The following is a 19,405-nucleotide window of genomic DNA, read 5'->3' on the forward strand; positions in this document are numbered from 1 at the left end:
GCATACTATATATTGTGATCTTTCCAATCTAATAGAAGTAGTAGTAGAAAGAAGAGTAGTCCCCTCCTGGCTTACTGTCTTAAGGCAGAGGGACTTATGTAACTCAATTAAACTATGAACCATCATAGTTGTTTGTTGTTGTTTGTTGTTGTTTGACAGTTATGGACATGCTTCTCTTATTACTAAAGCTAACATTTCTACTACAATATTGAATAATAGTGGTGATAATTAGCATCCTTGTTTCACCTCAATATTATTGGGAATGTTTATAGTTTATACCCATCACATATAATCTTTGCTGATGGTTTTAGATCTATGCTGCTTAACATTTTAAGGAAAACTCCAGTTATTCCCATGCTCTCTACTTTTTTTTTACTTGATAGGAATGATGCTGTATTTTGTCTAAAGTTTTTTCTTCATCTTGTTAAGGGTTAAAATTCTAGCTAGTCTGTCTAAAATATCTAATGAGTGGTCGCCAATAAATTATAAGCTTTAGCAAGAGTTAGGTTTTTAAGCATTTATTAAGGAGAATAAGAATTTGGTAAAGAGAGAGAGAAAGGCCTAGATTCCTATCTATTAAAGGGAGAGCACATTTCTAGCTCCCTTCTCCGCCAGCGTCCTCAGGAAAAAGCCCCAGAGTCAGCGCCAGTCTCTTCTTTCCTCCTCCCACTAGTCCACGTCACTTCCTCCCGCCAAAGAAAAGGCTCCTGGTCTTGCCCTCAAAGACCTTCGCTTCATGGGCAGAACTCTTCTACAGTAAGTATCCAGCAGGTGGCGTCATTCCAATCGTTACAGTCCCCCCTGTTGTTCCTCAAGAAACAAAATGTTTCCTTGACGGAACAGTAAAAACAATATAATAACTATTGCTAACTAATAATATGTGAACAACAATATAGAAAAGGAAGAGAGGAAAGTTTTGTCCAGAGGGGCGATTTTTTGTCCTCATGAACCGACGCTTTGACATTGGTCTTGCAAAGGGAGGGCCTCTGCAGAAAATACATATTACAGATGGTGTATATTATAACAGAAAAAGAAAAGAGAAAAAAAAACAAAACAAAGCTGTTCATTTAAAGTCTCTGAAAGTCTTTTCTCAGATGTCCTCTAGGTGTAGTCGTGGAATGGAAGTCTTTTCAGGGGTTGATGTGTGGATACTGGTAATCAGCCAGGAAAATTTCCTACAAAATTGAGCTTAACACAACTTTAAAATAGCTTTGTCAATAATCAAATCAAACAATGAAAGTTCTCAAAAACATGTCTAAGGGAATTCAGAATCTTAGTTGTTACACATGAAACATATAATAAAACAAAATTGAAACATTCTTTAAAATTATAATATTACTGAGAAGACAATTGCTGTGATATTAATTTTTAAAAATAATTTTTATCTTTGTTTCATCACTTTTTGCATCATCTGCCTAATTATCCTCATGCCATTATGAGAAATTAGAAAATCTAATATAATTGGTAACAGGTGTCAAGGCCAAATTCAACACTGTATTTATCATGACACCTGAGATAATTATGGGGGTTACCATAAAAGAACAGAGAAATGATGGGATATGAGCATTCCCACACTTGAGCAATATGTACTGCCCATACAGTATGCCAGGCTTAAAATAGGTGGATGGAATATACGTCCATGCCACCGAACATATTGGAGGAAACTGAGTCAGACTTAATCAGATCCATGGGATTAAGATGTCCATGGCATCAGGCATATAGGAGGGAGCATAGAAGCCAGGTGTAGAAGTGAGATGGGTGGGATGAATACTTCCAGCCATCTGTACAATATTGTGGGGAAAAATAAAATAAAATATTAAACCAAGAGAATCCAACCTCAACATTTGTCAAAAGCCGTTCCCTTGGCCATACCTTGACTTCATGCATGTCTCTCCTCATGTGACAGTTCAGTGTCTGCTCTTGCATGTATTCCTCTTGTGATTGGATGGCATCTTGGCCAACTGGCATCTGATAACTCAGAATAAAGGCAATTAATGTCTTAAATGATAAGTTCCCATAATCCAAGTCTCATATGGATTTAAAAATTGAGGATAATAAATGATTGCAAAAAATGCGAATACATCTTGACTCAGAACACAATATATAATTATGCAACAATTTCAAATAATACCCCTTTTTTACTTAGTATACAATTACTTTTGTGAAAAATCAGAACATATTTAAATACAAGTTAAAGCACAACACAATCTCAATGAAAACTTTTTTTTTGAGAAAAGAAAACTTTTACAAATGTTCCCCTCTTTTTTTTTTTTTTTTTGGAATATGCTTATCAAAAATAATACTTCTAGAATCAATTTACACTTGCCATGGCAAACAATTTGCTAGGGAAATGCTTAAAGAGTTTGATCAAATAATCAGTTGAGAAAAAATAACAAAAACAAATAACTCAGAATATGGGAGCACAATACTCCTAGAATTAACATTGTATAATAAAATCAAAACCATCTTGCAATGTTTCAAAATTAGATAGACAAATGAATAGAAGAAAATACACATGGAACAATAAAATACAGTGAAATTCAAACTAAGGAAATCTAAATGAATATGAACTTAATATCAATAAGAGTATTATAAAATATAAACTTGATCACATGACTATAAAAAGCTTTTACAAATATTCTCCTTGTTTTAGAAACTAAGTATAAGACACAATCTCAAAAGCATTAAAATCTCTATGAAAATAAACCCATACCATTAATTTCAAAATGTATATGTAATAGCATAGAAATCCTATGTAACCTCTGAACTGATACTATTAATAATCTGAGTGAATTTAGAACACTTTTGATTCCGATATCTAAAATCCCCAATACTCATATCAATACCTTGCTGCTTACTTCTACATTTCTGTAAAATATATACCCTTCCATGGCAAAAGAAGCAGAGTCTTGAACTATGTTGATTGTCATTCTTATTCAGCTTAAGTTTTTCTTCTTTAACCCCTCTATATTGTCTGTCGGGCTTTTCACCATACAAATGCTTTATAAGATTACTAATTAAAGACAAAAGCAGGTTAGCAAAATTATGAACAAAACATGCATATCTGGAATTTAAAGAGTTTTCTAAGATTGTCTCAAAAGCACAGCCAGGCCGGGGAAGGGCTGAGCCTGAAGCTGCAAATGCAGGTAGAAAAAGTTGAGCATGCGCACCAGATCTCTGGACTTCCCAGGCAGGGGAAGCTATGGGCTTGGCCATAGGAGGAGTAGAGGGTGGGGTCTGGAGAGGAGGGGAGGGACCAGCACAATTTGAATCACACTTGATTTTGAACTCAGGTCTGGATTCCTCTTCCCCCACTTTGCCTCCAGGTGCTAGTGGATTAAAAGCTTCTAGAGGGTGGGTCATTGCCTCCAGGCATGCAAAATTAAAGCAACAATTAGTGTTAGAACTGGGAAAAGCTGCGGGAATCTCTTCAGGTTTCTCTGAAAAAGCATGGTTGGGAGAGGGAGAGATATTTCCTTGTGTGAGTAAGTTGCTGGCTCTTTTAACAAAAATAAAAAGAAAAATAGAAAATCCACAAAAACAAAGCATTAACATGATCTTATCTCCCATTTGTCTGGTTAAACAGACTAAAAAAAAAAATAAGGTAATTAGGGAGTTTAAAAGGTCCATTTGAAAAAATTTAAAGGGAAAACACAGCCAGTACGCCCGTACTTAGCAATTTAAAGGGTAGGGGAAATTTCTTACCCAACCAGAAGATCAGAAGAAGACTGAGGTTTAGCTTTCCTCTTCGTGGTCAGCCATCTGTTAAGGGTTAAAATTCTAGCTAGTCTGTCTAAAATATCTAATGAGTGGTCGCCAATAAATTATAAGCTTTAGCAAGAGTTAGGTTTTTAAGCATTTATTAAGGAGAATAAGAATTTGGTAAAGAGAGAGAGAAAGGCCTAGATTCCTATCTATTAAAGGGAGAGCACATTTCTAGCTCCCTTCTCCGCCAGCGTCCTCAGGAAAAAGCCCCAGAGTCAGCGCCAGTCTCTTCCTTCCTCCTCCCACTAGCCCGCGTCACTTCCTCCCGCCAAAGAAAAGGCTCCTGGTCTTGCCCTCAAAGACCTTCGCTTCATGGGCAGAACTCTTCTACAGTAAGTATCCAGCAGGTGGCGTCATTCCAATCATTACAATCTATTGAGATAATCATGTTTCTGTTAACATTTTTTAATGTTGTGGTCAATAATACTAATAGTTTTCCAAGTACTGAACCATCTTTACATGCACTGGATAAATTCCCCCTAGTCATAGTGTATCATCATCCTAGTGATAAATTGCTGTGATGTCTTTGGCAATATTTTATTAATTTTTTGCATCAATATTCATTAGGGAAATTTGTGTGTAATTTTCTTTTTGTTTTGGGTTTTCCTGGGTTAGGTAGCAGACAGGTAGTTGGCACAATGGATAGAGAACTGGTATTGAAATTGGCACAAACTGGGGGTAGCTAGGAGGTACAGTGGATAAAGAACTGTTCCTGGATTCAACAGGACCTGAATTCAAATCCGGCCTCAGATACTTGACATTTGCTAGCTGTGTGACCCTGGGCAAGTCACTTAACCCCCATTGCTCCGAAAAAAAAAAAGAAAGAAATTGGCACAACCTGAGTTCAATTCTCACCTCAGACACTAATTACATGACACTGGGCCAATCACTTAACCCCAATTGCCTTAAACATCTGGGGTCATCTCAAGTAATCCTGATATGTATCTTGTCACTGGACCAAGATGACTCTGGAGGAAAGAGTGACGATGGTAACTATCAATAGCCCTACCTCACATAAATCCAATTCATTGCAAGTAATGACATCTTGCATGGTTCTCTTCAAGAACAAAGGACAAAATAATAATCAACACCATATTTATCATAAAATGTATAGTAGGACTCTGCCTCTTTTTCAAAATTTCAAATTTCTCAAAAAGTTTATGTTGTATTGGAATTAATTGTGATATGAATATTTGGGATTCACTTGTAAATATATCTGGCCCTGGAGATTTTTTTTTTCCTTAGTGGTGTCACTGATTGCTTGTTCAATTCCTTCATTTCTTCTTCTGGTCATCTGGAGAACTTATATTTTAGTAAATATTCATATTTTCACTTATATTGTCCTGTTTATTGGTATATGGTATTGCAAAATGACTTTTAATTTTTACCTTAATATCTTTTTCATTGGTGGTGAATTCCCCCTTTTCTTTTTTGATACTGGTAATTTGATTTTCTTATTTCTTTTTTGAAATCAAATTAAACAGAGTTTGTCTATTTTATTTTATTTTTATAAAACAAGCTCTCATTCTTATTTATTAATTCAATTGTTTCTTATTTTCAATTTTATTAATCTCTTTTTAAATTTTTGAAATATCTGATTTGGGGGTGGAGCCAAGATGGCAGAGAGGAATCAGCAAGCTGCCTGAGCTCTCCTTCTGTTCCCTCAAAAAGAACATTAAATCAAGCCTCTGGATGGATTCTTACACTACAGAACCTGCGAAGAGACAGAGAGACACAGTATTCCAACCAGAGATAATTTAGAAGACTTCAGGAAAGTTTGGTCTGACTCATGCAAAAGGGAGGCACAGCACAGGGCGTCAGCACAGAGCCAAGGGGTCAGGGCAAGTCAGCAGGAAGCTGTGGGCCAAAGCCTAGAAACTGAGGTTCCTGGATCCACAAGAAGTTCAAAACAGGGACCCTGGTGTCCACAGAGCAGACCTCAACTTAAAAAATAAATAAATAAGCTACAATATTAGTAAGAAAAAAAAAAAAGCTCTTACCATTGAGAGCTTCAGTATCGAAAGGGAAGAGGCAAACAGAAACTCAGATGAGGACAATACTCTCAAATTGCCTACATGTGAAGCCTCAAGAGAGAAGTTGAATTGGTCTCAAGAACAAAAAGTCTTTTTGGAAGAGCTCAAAAAGGATTTCCAAAGTCAATTGAGAGAGGAAGGAGAAAAATAGAGAGATAAATGAAAGCAAAACAAGAAAATTATGAAAAAAGAATCAGCAGCTTGGAAAAGGAAGCACAAAGATTGACTGAAGAAAACAATTCCTTAAAAAATTCATGTGGCCAAATGGAAAAGGAGGTACATAATCTGACTGAAGAAAACAATGCCTTAAAAAATTCATTTGGCCAAATGGAAAAAAAAAGTGAATAATCTAATTGAAGAAAACAATGCCTTAAAAATTAAAATTGGACAGTTGGAAGATAAGGAATCCATGAGACACCAGGAATCAGTCAAGCAGAATCAAAAGAATGAAAAAATAGAAGAAAATGTGAAATACCTCATTGGAAAGACAACTGATCTGGAAAACAGATTCAGGAGAGACAATTTGAGAATCATTGGAATGCCTGAAAACCATGATCAGAAAAAGACTCTAGAAACCATATTCCAGGAAATTATCAAGGAGAACTGCCCTGATATTATAGAATCATAGGATACAATCATCATTGAAAGAATCCACTTATCACCTCCTAAAAGAGACCCCTAAAGGAAAACTCCAAGGGATATTGTAGCCAAATAACAGAATTATCAGTTGAAAGAGAAAATATTCCAAGCAACCAGAAAGAAGGAATTTAAATATCATGGAGCCACAGTCAGGATTGCTCAGGACCTGGCAGCTTCAACATTAAAGGAATGCAAGGCTTGGAATATGATATTCTGGAAGGCAAAGGAGCTTGGATTGCAGCCAAGAATCTATTATCCAGCAAAACTGAGCATTCTCTTTCAGGGGAAAAGATGGGCATTAAATGACATTGCGGAATTTCAAGGTTTCCTGATGAAAAGACCAGAACTGAATAGAAAATTTGATCTTAACATACAAGACTCAAGAGAAGTTTAAAAGGGTAAATAGAGAGAAAAGATGTTACCCAATTAGGTTATACTGTTTATATCCCTACATGGGAAGATACTACTTATAACTCTTGAGAGTTGTAAATGTATTTGGGCATACAGAAGAACTATACACAGAGGGTATAAATATAAATTTTCTTTGATGTGATGATACAAAGAAAATTAAGGGGTTAAAAAGGAGTTCATGGGGAGAAGAGGAAAGAGGAGGTGGAATGGGGTGAATTACATCATATGAAGAGGTAAAAACAAATCCTATTACAACAGAGGGAAAGAAGGGAGGGGTGAACATTGTTTCAACCCTCATCTCATTATATTTTATTCAAAGAGGGAATAACATATATGTTCATTAGGATAAAGAAACTTAGCTCATTCTTAAGGGAAGTAAAAGGGGAAGGGAAAGGGGGGACTGATAGAAGGAAGGGCAAAAGCAAGGGAGAAAAGGGAAAAGATAAGGGGGGGTGATAAAAAGGGAGGGCAGATTGGGGAGGGAGGGGTAAGAAGCAATTACATTATTCCATATTATTTTCATTGCATCATTACCTGAAAAGGATACATTAATTATTTAGGCCTTTCTGCAGTTCATTGTGAAATTTTAATACCATAAAATATGGTCAATTTTTGTGTAGGTGCCCTGAACCTCTTAGCAAAATGTGTATTCCTATCTATTCAATTTTCTCCAGAGATCTATAATATCTAGGCTATTTAAAATTCTATTCACTTCCTTAACTTCTTTATTTTTTTAATTTTGTTGTTGTTGTTAGGTTTGTCTTGTTGGGAGGTTGGAATCCCCAATTAATATAGTCTTGCTGTCTCTTTCTTCCTATACTTACTTAATTTATCCTCTAAGATTTTGGATGCTACACCACTTGATACATAGATATTTGCTGTTGCTATTAGTTTATCATCCATGGTACATTTTTAGCATGATGTAGTTTCCTTCCTTATTTATTTTTATTATTATTTTGCTTTGCCTGTGATCAAGACTGCTGCCCCTGCTTTAAAAAAAAATACTTCAGTGAAGCATAGTATAATCTGTTCTACCATTATTCTGCTTGAATTCCTCTGCTTCAAATGTGTTTCTTGAAAACAATATATTAATATATTGTAGGTTTCCCATTTACATTCACAGTTATGATTATGAACTGTGTATTTCCTTCCATCCTATTTCCCCCTCTTTTTATACTTTCCTCTCTTTTTACCCTGAACCTCCTCACAAGAGCTTTGCTTCCAGTGACTGCCTCCCTCAATCTGCCCTCTGTTTTATCAGTCACCTCTATTTTCTTTCCCCTTTCCCCTCCTACTTATGTCCTCTCTTCTGCCCTCCCTGCTATTGGCTGCCCCTTCACTTTTCTTTCCCCTTTCTCCTCCCATTTCCCTATAGTGTAAAGTAAATTACTATACTGACCTGAATATGTATGTTATTCCCTCTTTGAGCCAAATGAAATTAGAGTAAGGTTCAAACAATGCTCACACCCTTCCTTTTTCCCCTCTATTTTAATATGTCTTCTGTGCCTCTTCACATGAGGTAATTTACCCTATTCTGCCTCTCCTTTAATTCCTCCCAGGACAATCTTTTATTTAACCCTTATTTCTTTATATCATGACATATATTTAATATATGTGTATTATATTTTATGTGTGCATGTATGTGTATATGCATATGCATATGCATATGTATATGTATATGTATGTGCATGTGTATATCTATATGTATAGTCTTCTAAATAGCCTAATAATTCTTAAATTATCTTTCTTTGATCTATTTTTCAGGTCAGTTGTTTTTACTGTATGATATTCTACATTTTCTTCTATTTTTTCATACTTGATTTTGCTTGACTGGTTCTTAATGTTTCATACAGTCATTAGCTTCTAATTTTTAAGGAATTCTAATTTTTAAGGAATTCTAATTTTTAAGGAATTATTTTCCTTAGTTATCTTTTGTATCTCTTGTAGCATTTGGCTAGTTCAACTTTTTAAGGAGCTGTTTTCTTCAGTGGATATTTTTTCTGATTTCCCCAATTACATTTTTAAAGTAATTGCCATTTTTGTATTTCTTTTCCAAGATATTGACTTTCTTCTTTTTTTTAATGATATAGACATTCTCATACATAACTCATTTTTTTTCCAATTTTTCTTCAACTTCACTTATTTGATTTTTAAAATCTGTTTTTACCTCTTCTAAGAATAATTTTTGGGCTGGAGAAAAATTGATATTCCCCTTTGGGGCTTCACATATTTGTATTTTGACATTGTAGTCATCTGTTTGTGTTTTGTTCTTTCCTGTCTGCATATTAGCTATCTATGGTCAGGGTTTTTGCTTGTTTGTTTGTTTGGTTTTTTGCTCATTTTTAAAAGTTTAGCACCACTCCTAGGTTACAAGATGCACTGTCCCAAGCATTTTGAATTGGGGCCCAAGGCCCAGATGTTTGGTCATTGACTTTCTGTGCCAGGGCTTCTGGGACTGACAGCTTGCCCACTGTGCTAGGGTGGCCTAGCCTGATCATGCTTATTGTGCTTAGGTTCCAGAGCTGGCAGTATGCCTTCTGTTCTGGTATTGGAGGTGTCACAACTGGACTGCTCTGTCATTAGCCTACTGAGTCAGAGTGAGGGGCCTTAGTTCCTAATCTATACTATTGCTGAGACACTCCCCTTGGCTCGCCCTGACAATAACTGCTCTGGGATGCACTCCCCTTTTACCCAAGTGAGACAGATTAGTTTTGCAGTCCTTCTAATTTAGATTAAGGTGGAAATTTGTTTCCCTCAATCTTTTTCTAGGTTCTGATGCTATAGAATCTGTTTAGAAGCTTGATTCAATGTTGTTTCAAAAGAAACTTGGGGAGATCTCAGGCAACTTCCTGGCTTCTCTCCACAGTCTTGGTTCTACATCTGTTTGCGTGAATCTTATACCAAACTATTGAGTATTTTAAAATTTTTCTTGCATTTTCTCTCTTTTCCCAATTTCCCCTCCATCTCTTACTTGATTTTAATAATCCTTTTTGAACTCTTCCACAAATTCTTGTTAGGTTTGTATCTGATTCTCTCTGAGTCTTTTCTTCTAGTTCTTTTGACACTATGCCTTCTTCTTGGTTTGTCTTAATCTTCCATGTCACCATTATAACTTTTTATTGTCAAAATTTTTTTTTGTTTGTTCAATTTTCCAGCATATTTCTTGACTTTTCACTTTTTTAAAAAAATTATTTTGTTGGGTCAGCTAGGTGGTACCATGGATAAAGCTCTGTCCCTGGATTCAGGAGTACCTGAGTGCAAATTTGGCCTCAGACACTTGACACTTACTAGCTGTGTGACCTTGGGCAAGTCACATAACCCCCATTGCCCTGCAAAAAAATATTAATATTAGACTTTGTTCCTGGTGTGGAGGGCCCACTATCCTTCAGGTCTTTCTTGTGGCTCTTTTATTTATTTTTATTCTATTTATTTATTTATTTTGTGAGAACTCTGTGAGTCTATAGTTTTTTTGTGTGTGTGTTTTGTTTTGTTTTTTTGGTACTCTTAAGTTGGTATGATCTAAGTAGAGATGTAGTGATTGTTCTCAAAAATTGTGCTCTGGCATTTATATAGGATGGGACCTTATTCTCCTGAAGTCACCAGTGCTAACACTCTTCTTAACCCTAGAGTTATGATCAGGTCCCCCAATCTCCTGCAGTCTTAATTGCTTGTGACTCCCTCTATCTTGCAATTGAAACCATGTTCCCTAATCCCCAGTGAACAACCACAAGAACTTTTCTTCCTGGAGTGGCCCCCCCTCTTTCCTTAGGCCAAGTGAAAATTTTCCTTCTGGCCTTCGGTTTGTGACCTAGGATTGAGCATAAACAGGACAACAGGGTCCTTCACCAAGCTCCAGCAAAGTGGTACTTGTAATCTCTTTATGAGTAGCTGTTTGATGCCCTGCCACTGTCTGTAGGCTAAGAGTTCTATAAGCCACTACTGCTGCCAGTTAAGCTAACCAGGAAGCCTTAACTGTCTGCACTGCACTTCTCTCCCCCCTTCCCCAGTTAGACAGATCTTTTTGCCAATCTCTTAGTTGTCTTGGTCTGGAAAATTGTTTCATCCAACCTTTAACAAAGTATAAATTTAGAGTTGTATGGAGGGAAAATTTGGAAAACTGGACTGAATGTTTTCTACTCTACCATCTTGCTTGACCCTGCACTTTCCACTAATATTTATATTTTTAAATTTTTTTCTATGTTCAGTTATTTTCCAACTTACATGTAAAAACAAATTTTATGGTTTTTTTTTTTTGGTGGGTCAATGAGTGTTAAGTGACTTGTCCAGGGTCAGACAGCTAGTAAGTGTCAAGTGTCTGAGGCCATATTTGAACCCAGGTTCTCCTGAATCCATAGCTGGTGCTTTATCCACTGTGCCACCTAGCTGCCCCCTATCATCAATTAAAAAAATGTGTTCCAACTTCTCTTCCTCTCTCCCTTCCCACCTCCCCACCCCAAGAACTCAAGCAATTTAATATAAGTTATACATGAGTAGTCATGGAAAACAACTCTACATTAGCTAGGTTGTGAGAGAAACCAGATAAAAACAAAACTTCAGATTAAGGAATTATCAAAAAAAATGTGTTTCAATCTGTTTTCAGATACCATCAGTTCTTTCTTGCAATATTCATAAGTCCTTCAGAGGTATATTGGATCATTGCCTTGATGAGAATAACCATGTGCTTCCCAGCAGATCATCTTACATTGTTTTGTATAGAGTACATTTCACTCTGCTTCAGTTCATGTAGGTCTTTCCAGGTTTTTTTGATAGCCTCCTGTTCATCATAACTTTTATATAGTACCTTAAACTTGACAAATAATTTTTTTCCACAAAAGCCCAGCAGAGTAGGTACCATATGTTTTGCCATTATAATCAATCATTGTAACTATTTCCCTCCATCCTATTCCCTTCCTATGATATTTACTATATTTTCTATCTTCTTTTACCCTATACCTCCTCAAAAGTGTTTTGCTACTGACTGCCCCCAGACTGGCTCTACCCTACCTTCATTCACCCTTGCCTCCTTATCCTCTTCTCCTCCTACTTTCCTGGAGGGTTAAATAGATTACTCTTCCCAATTGGGTGTTTTCATTATTTCCTCAGTGAGCCCACTCTGATGAGGTTAATATCTTTGAGCTCATTCCATGTTCTAAATTTTTCTTCCTCCCTCGCTCCTTAACCCTCCCTATGAAATCAAGCAATTTAATATGTCATACATGTGCAGTTGTGCAGAACATCTTCAACTTCTTTGAAAGTGTATAGAATCCATTGATCACCCCGGGGTGAAAATTTAAAATAATATTATAATCAAATATGGCGGTCCCTGGTCAAGGAAGAAAAAAATAGTCTCAGTAGTCATAACTAAAGAATTTATACACTGTGGAACAAATGAGTATGACAAAAAATTACCACTTACCATTATAAAGGAAAGGAGAGTTTGGAGTACATTATTCTAGAAAGTAAAGGATCTAGACTTACAACTAAGAATAATGTAACCAGCAAAATTGCATATAATTCTACAAGAGAAAAAATAGAACTTTAATGTAATAGTTAATTTTAATGCATGCTACATGAAAAGGCCAGGGTTAAGTATAAAATTTGATATTCAAACACATAACTAAAGAAATCATAAGAATATAAACATAAATGAAAAGCCATAAGGCACTGAACAAAATTAAAATGTTAACATTCTTATCTGGGAAGATTGTACATGCTATTACTTTGTTGTCATCAGGGTAGAGGGAGTATAAACTGTTTTGAAGTCCAGAACTGACTCAGCTTCACTACTTAGCTACTAATATCCACAAAAACTAACTCTCTAACAAAATTGAACAAAAAAATCTCCAGATAGCAAAGCTAACCTTTCCAATATGTATTTAAAAATATGTTAATAACCATTCTCAAGTGATCATTAATTACAACTTTCTTTTTAATGAGGTGATCAAAAAACCCTCCCTTTCAGATGGAGGTTATGTTCGAACCATTCTGAATTAAAGAGAGAGGAAGGAAGGAAGAAAAGAAGGAAGGAAGGAAGCAAGGAATCAAGGAATGAAGGAAGCAAGGAAGGAAGGAAAAAAGATAACTGGAAAAAATGTGTCTTCAATTCATTACAGCTAAAAAGCCTTCTCATTTCCCAATTTAAAAGATGTATTTTAAGTGTCAAAAGTAGTGCACAAAATGGGTCAAAAGAAATTACTACATAAGTATAGATGTCTCCTGAAAAGAACACAATGTACATTCTTACAATTTACTTTCATCTCTTAATTAATTACAGAGCAAACTGGAAACTCCAAAGAGGACCACTTGAGGTTTATGTTACAGAGTTGTGAGTTTTCAAAATCTCTCATTGACAAGATGCCTTGATTTTTCTAGGGCAGTCCTCATTTTGGACTAAGCTCTTGTAATCTATCAACTGATGACCTCTATTTCATTTTACAAAGGAAATTCTGTGAAATAATTCAAAAGAAAATCTGAAATTATTGAAATCCATCTTCACTGAATCATTCTAATATTTTTGTATTTCCAAAATTTTCTTCTACTTTCCATATGTTATTTGAAAAAAATCCTTAATTATAATACTTTTAATTAATGGAAACCCATCATGCTATTTTTTCTAAATATCAGAAATTCTCTAGTAAAAGCCACAATAAGCAAAACATAATACACCTGCTGATTTTCATATTTAAGGATGTCCTTTATTTTCAGGTATTTTTAGGTTAGGGATTTTTTTTCCCGTTTTTGACTGTCCTTTTTTTCAGTCATTACATAGACCAGCTATAAAGTACAATATATTGGATAATGTGAATATGCTAAAATGTAGAGCAATGCAACTAAGTAGAATTTTATCTTCATTGATTCAGAATGAAATTCAGGCTCCTTTAATGTCTGAGAGTAAACATCAGTTCTTGATATAGTAATAAGCTCTGCTGACCTTATGTAACAATATCTCTTTTATAGTAAACAAATCTTACCTTTGGTACCTTCAGAACAACCTTCAAATTTCCTCAAACTTATTTTGTTTCTCTAGTTTTTTAGATGCCCTGTATCTTCATACTGTTCTAGGCAACTAGAGATGCCAATTGTATCACTCCACAAAATTTGATGATTCTTGTAAAATGTATTCTTCTTTGTTTCGCCATTCTAATACTTACCAAAACAAATCAACAAATTTTCATTAATTATAACAAACACTTAAATTCCTGTTGTATGCAAAGCATAGAACTCAGTTTTGGATCATAGATTTAGGACTATAAGATAACTCAGAGGACATTTATTCCAACCTTATAGATTTTTTTTTTCAATTTAAGTAAACTATTAAACCTTAGTAAATTAAGGCCCAGATAGTCTTGATAAGGTATAGAAATTGAGAAGTCCCTTACATGTTTTATTGTCTAAAATCATGGGTATGGGTATGAGATAAGCCATTCGCAAAGATAATTATGCAGCATATATTGAGCAAGGGTACACAATATTAGAAGTCCTTTTAAGGCTGAATGTCTAAGGTAGTAATTCCAGTGGGTAGTTTTAAGAATTTTTTTCATCTTTCATCATAGTCAGTTATACAATGCATAGAATAATGAGCTTGGAGTGCAGAAGGCCTAGTATCTACATCATTCTTATATATTTATGATCTGTGTGGTCCTGGAAAAATCACTTAACCTCTCTGTGTCTTATCTATAAAATGAGAGTGTTAAACTTAATGACTTCTAAGATTATTCTATAAATTAATCTATAAACCAATGAAATCATAAGCATAAGTGTCTGTTTATAAAACTTTCTCACAATGTTGTTCCTTCCAACACATCAATACATTATTAATTAGAAATTTCCATTCAATAATTTATAAAGTTAACTTTTACTATAAGAAAGTAATTCAATTCAGTTGATTATTAAAGTCAGGTTCCTTGGAAATAATACTTAATTAGATAAGGAAACTGAGGATGAGACCACAACTGACTTGTTCTTACTTATTTACCATAGTACAACAATAAAAGAAGTAAGAGTAGAATAAAATCTTGATGACTCCCCAAGCTGTTTCTGCTACACTCCACTTTTTTCATGACTAACTTTATAGTCCAGAAGAATTGTCAATGAATGTTTTGCACTAAATTCTACCCCTCCACTTCCTCCACTGAGGCTGGAACAATATAGTAGCATACACCATTTTGAAACAAACTGTTTAAAATGAAATATTTCACAGGATCAAATCCAATTTCTTTATTAACATTGCCATGCACCAGCCTATTCCTGCCTTAAACATCTGTTTGCCATCAAGTAGAAATGGGCTGAGCCCTAATGAAATTATGAACACAACAACTGTTCTATGAGTATGTTAGACTTAGTCTCTCTGGAAGACCAAAAGCCACCCAAAGAATAAGTTACAGAATATTCAATGAATGCATTGTTTTACTTGTGTCATCTAAATTTGGCAAGTAGGTGGGAATAAACAGAACAACATATCATCCCATTTTTATTTAAAATATTCTGATTTTAATGAAGTATCACAGAACATAAGCTACCTGGCAGGCCAATACCTTAAATTAACAATTCAGTGTTGAAGAAAGTAGGAAAAAAACCTGTTCATTTGAAATCATTGTGTAGGTAAGATATATGTGCCTCAATATCTAAGCATAGCTCAATGGTGGCATGAATAGACATACATTGAGGGAGTGTCTACTTTGCAGTGAAGACAAATGAACAACTGTCTGTATTGCCAGGATCTTTAGGTAGAGTTGGATTAGACCAGACTGATTTCACGCTGCTAAGACTGTGTGATCTCTCCTCCAGACTCCAAGAAGAGTATCAGTCTAGAATTAAATCTATTATCCACCATTCCCACCTCCACCCCACTATAAACACTTATTTTTGCATATGATCATACAGTAAACCTGGTCCCTGGCTACTGATAAGGAAAAATACAATTTTTAACTTATACTTGGTAGCCTAATCCCTACCCAATAAACTTAGACCAAAACAAACAAACCAAAACATTGCAGATAGAAGAATGAGAAAAATGCTTTTTTTCCTAAGTAAATAGGGGGATCTTGGCCTCTCTCTTTGTTTCCTGGACCCACTCCCTTTGCTTAGAATGCTATTTCTTGGTATGTGCTAGATGGCAGAGAAAAGGCAGTAAGGTCTCAGAACTCATGACATAATTGTTCCAAAAAACCTCCTAATAATGACATAGGACAATTCCTAGGGCAGCAGAATCCACAAAAGAACATCCTGAGATCCTTTTCCAGCCAAAGATGGCTTAGAAAGTTGGCAGGAAGGGTTGCTCTGCTGGGGTGGGAGTGGAGCTCAACTCCATGGTCACACAGACACAGATCCAGTCCCAGGCAGGCCTCACCAGAGAAAGAGATGCACAGAGGCTCTAAATAATCTGGAGTGCCAGAGTCTTCTAGAACTAAGCTCATAGTCTGGTGAATAGACTGAGTGGTTGGCCAGGGGAAAATTACAGGAGTCTCTGCTGGCTCTGAGAAAGAAATTGGGTGTTTCATGCAAGCTGGGAATGAGGAAGCAGGCTTGAGTGTCAGTGGCCCAGGTTGGGAAGGGAAGTAGGCTTGGCAGAGCTAACAACCACAGTACACAAAGTTTTGCTGCTTGGTTAATTAGCAAGTTGGCCTGGGGTTATCTATGGTCCAGAGGACAGGCCAGTTAAATGAAGAACCTGCCACTCCTTAAATTGTACCACCTTCGACCCCTGAAGCTTGGGACAGTACATCCTGGAAACAGTGCTGCACTTTAAGAAGGAGTTAAAAGTCAAGTAAAGACAGGCAAGATTAGCATACAGAGAAAGATGCAGACCATAGAAAGTCTCTTTGGTGACAAGGAAGATTGACATGCACCCTCAGAATAAGATATAAACATCAGGGCTATGACATAAAATATTTCAAAGAAAAATATGAATTGGTCACAGGCCATGGAAGCTCTCAAAAAAGAATTTGAAGATAAAGTAAGACAGGTAAAGGGAAAAGTAATAGAGGTGGAACAAAACATGGAAAGAGAAATGAGAGTAATGAAGGAGGGTCATGGAAAAAAGTCAACAGCTTTAAAAGGTAAGTTGACCAAATGGAAAAGGAGGTACAAAAGTTCTCTGAAGAAAATCGCTGCTTAAAAATTAGGATTGAGCAAATAGAAGCTAATGACTTTATGTGAAATCAAGACACAATCAAGCAAATTCAAGTGAGTAAAAAAAAAATAGAGGGCAATGTGAAATATATCCTTGTAAAAAGAGCTGGTCTGGAAAATATATCAAGGAGAGATAATTTGAAAAATTATTGGATTGTGCCATACCAAACAGACTACCTAAAATTATTTTATAGAGTTAGAAAAAATAATAACAAAATTCATCTGAAAGGACAAAAAATCTAGAATATCAAGGGAACTAATAAAAAATGCACAGCATGTTGGGCTAGCCTAACTAAATTTGAAGCTATGCTATAAAGCAGCAGTCATCAGAACTATTGGTATTAGCTAAGAAAAAAGAGTGGTGGACCAATAGAATAGGTTAGGCACAGGAGACATAGTAGTAAATGACTATAGTAATCTTCTGTTTGATAAACCCAAAGACTTCAGCTCCTCGGATAGGAATATAGTATTTGACAGAAACTGCTGGGAAAAATGGAAGAGAATATCAGAAAAACTAGGCACAGACCAACACCTTACACCTTATACAAAAATTACATCAAAATGGGTTCAAGATTTAGACATAAAGGGTGATACCATAAATAAATTAGGAGAGGAAAGAATAGTTTACCTCTCAGATCTATGGCAAGGAAAACAATTTATGTCCAAACAATATATAGAGAATATTATGAAATGGAAGACTGATGACTGATTTCATTAGACTAAAAAGGTTTCATACAAACAGAAGCAATGCAGCCAAAATTAGAAGGCAGGAAGAAAATTGGGAAACAATTTTTATTGCCAATACTTCTGACAAAGGCCTCATTTGTAAAATATATAGGGAACTAAATCAAAATTATTAGACTGTAAGTCATTCCACATTTGAGAAATGGTCAAAGGGCATTTTTCTGATGAAGAAATGAAAGCTATCTATAACTATATGAAAAGTACTCTCAATCATTATTGATTAGAGGACTGAAAATTAAAACAACTCTGAGGTGCCACCTGACACCTATCAGATTGGCCAATATAACACAAAAGGAAAATAACAAATGTTGGAGAAGTTGTAGAAAAATTGGAACACTAACACATTGATGGTGGAACTGTGAACTGATCCAACTGTTCTGGAGAGCAATTAGGAACTATACCCAAAGAGCTTTGGGACTGTTAATATCCTTTTTACCCAGTGGTACCACTGCTAGGTTAGTATTCCAAAGAGATCATAGAAAAGGTAAAAGACCCCATATGTAAAAAAATATTTATAGCAGCTCTCTTTGTGGTGGCAAAGAATTGGAAATAGAGGGAATGCCCATAAATTGGGGAAAAGCTAAACAAGTTGTGGTATATGAATGTAATGGAATACTATTGTGCTGTAAGAAATGATGACCAGGAGGAATTCAGAGAAACCTGGAAGGAATTATATGAACTGATACTGAGTGAGAGGAACAGAACCAGGAGAATGTTGTACATAGTAACAGCAGCATTATTTGATGAACTATGTTGATAGACTTAGCTCTTCTCAGCAGTGCAATGATACACAACAGTTTCAAAGAACACATGATAGAAACTGTTCTCAACATCCAGAAAAAAGAACTGTGGATTATGAATGCAGATTGAACCATATTGTTTCTACTTTTGGGCTGTTTTTTTTTCTTCTTTTTTGTGGTTTTCCCCTTGTTCTCTGATTCTTCTTTCAGAAGACGACTAATGTAGAAATATGTTTAATGGAATTTTACATATATAACCTATATCAGACTGCTTTCCATCTTGGGGTGGAGGGAGGGAAGGGAGTGTTGGATAAAAATTTGGAACTAATCCAATAATAACAAATGTTAAAAACTACCCTTATATGTAACTATAAAATAATAAATTACTTTTATTTTTTTTAATTTTTAAAAAGAAAAAAGAAGAAAATTATTGGACTACCTAGTAAATAGGGGTAGATGAAATCTCAGCTTAAATTGTGAGACACAACTTTATTAGCCAGGGAGTTCCTCTTTCAAGAATCTCTAGAATTTGACTCTCTAGAGGTCAAGAATAATCATGGATCTCTATATCTCTTTCTGTCTGTCTCTGTCTCTGTTCCAGTCCCTTTTCCTGTCTCTCTTTGACTTTTTGCCCCCTTCCCTATGACTGTCACAGTCTCTTGGTTGATTGTTGAATGTTTTTGTCTCTAGCACTTTCTAAATTGATAAATATTAGCTTCTACCATTTGAGAGCTTATCTCAGCAAAACCTTTTCCCATTTCCTAAAAAATCCAGAGATATTTAACAGTTGTTCCTCTCCCACATTAAGTATATTTGTGTAATGAATGTACATAAGTAGCTATTAAAGTACTCAATGGCTTTTTCTTATTTTTAAAATATATTTATCAAAATTAGTTTCATGGCATTCAATACTCTAGTCTTTTTTTCCAATAGGTTAGCAAA

The sequence above is a fragment of the Dromiciops gliroides genome, chromosome 3 (assembly GCF_019393635.1).
Source record: "Dromiciops gliroides isolate mDroGli1 chromosome 3, mDroGli1.pri, whole genome shotgun sequence".
NCBI lineage: Eukaryota > Metazoa > Chordata > Mammalia > Microbiotheria > Microbiotheriidae > Dromiciops > Dromiciops gliroides.